This window comes from Cynocephalus volans, chromosome 14 (assembly GCF_027409185.1).
Source record: "Cynocephalus volans isolate mCynVol1 chromosome 14, mCynVol1.pri, whole genome shotgun sequence".
NCBI classification, from domain to species: Eukaryota; Metazoa; Chordata; class Mammalia; order Dermoptera; family Cynocephalidae; genus Cynocephalus; species Cynocephalus volans.
Window position 1 is genome coordinate 93,527,825 of NC_084473.1, and position 1,660 is coordinate 93,529,484.

General features: G+C 50.2%; 1 pseudogene; it reads right to left on the reverse strand.

The window, feature by feature from the left end:
* Positions 1 to 202: 202 nt before the first annotated feature.
* On the reverse strand, positions 203 to 1,053 carry LOC134362654 (palmitoyltransferase ZDHHC7-like; annotated as a pseudogene).
* Between the last annotated feature and the right edge of the window lie 607 nt (positions 1,054 to 1,660).

Consider the following 1,660-nt stretch of genomic DNA (forward strand, 5'->3'; position numbering starts at 1 on the left):
ACTCTGCTTGCTGCAAGCAACTGATTTGTGTAGGTTCCATTTTGCCCTGTTCATCACAGATGAGCTGCTGATGCCCTTTCAGATCCTAAATAAATCACTGCCAGTCATTTACAAGTTCCAGCATGATGAGAGGGCCTCACACAGACAAATCCTCTTCTGGGTCTCATTTGCAGTCACCTAAATCAGAAGCCAATGAAGGGATTCATCCAGAGGAGGGAGGGTGGACCCCAAAGACAGACTTCATCCCTTCCCATCACAGTCTCTGCTCCACTTGGGTTTCTAACTTTTCAGTTTCTCGATCTCCATTTCATTGTTGCATATGGAGTCGATCCGGATGCCAAACATAACTGCAGTGAAAGTGAAAAGCAGAAGACCCACAAGGTACAGGAGGATCAGCAGGATTACAGTTATTGGAGGTGGAAAATCACTTCATTCTGTCTACGGCTGCTGACACAGGAAATGAACTGCAATCCACAGAGAATCAGAGCATGGACTGAAGACAGAGCGATATACATAGTGAAGAGCACAGAAAACCTCTGATTCTTTTCTCCTACACAATTGTTCACCCACGAGCAGTGACGATCCATTTTCCGAATATATCTTTTGCAAATACTGCAGTGGTGGGCGTGCTCTCGCTTGATACAGCAGCACTTGGGGCACGTGTAGATCACCTCGCCCGGCTTCAGCTGCAAACTCTCCATGTATTTTTGGTAGTGTTTCCTTTGGGTGCTGCCCCGGGGTCAGTGAGCATGGTCCTCAGGTGGGATGACAGGGCAAGCACAGCCAGGCAGTTGAAAACGACCCCGTTGATCACAGAGTACCAGAAGTCTTTGAGGGCAGCAGCAGGACGAACGTCACCACAAAGTCTGCACAGACGACCAGAAGCCACGTCATGACAGCACAGATCATGCCATAGCTGTGGTGGATGAACCAGACCCTGTCTGCCACATCAGCCTCAGAGGAGGATGATGACAACGAGGAGTCATAATTGTCATTTTCAGTCAGGAGAGGATGATGTTCGACGTGCCGGAGCCTGAGTCCTGATGGCTGCATGATTTTCCTGACGTGCCCTCACAAACTACTTCTACACATCACTTGAACATTTCGCACCTTTTCTTCAGGATCTTAAGGTGCATGCTGTCCTATGTGATGGGATCCGAGGTCCCTGCCAGCAGTGATGGCGACTGCAGCGGCCGAGGCAGGAACGCATCATGCAGCCACGCTCATGTCCAGGCCGGAGCATGCCCCTTCCCTGCCCCCCTTGGCTCAGTCCCTCTGGGCTGATCGGAGGGAGGCAGCTGCTGAGCAGATGCCGGAGCCCAGAGCCCTGCCGGGAGACTGTGTCAGTGTATTTTGAGCATATCTTTGGGAGTATGAGCGACTTATGCTGTCCAGCAATAAATAGCAGAAAAACAGTGATGTGACAGACAACTCTAGAAAAATTCAGCTGTTGTTATTTAGGGCCTAACAGTATTGAACTTCATCTGAGCCCCATTCTCATGGAAAAGGGTAGCGATGAAGATATCTCCCACCCTTTGGTTTTCTGAAGTCCCCCCACCCTTTTGCGTCCCAGGAAAGGGCTAACCCTAACTGCAAAGGACCACCCTTCCCCCTATGACATAGATAAGACTCGCTGTTCTCTCTTCCTCCTGCTGCTGTG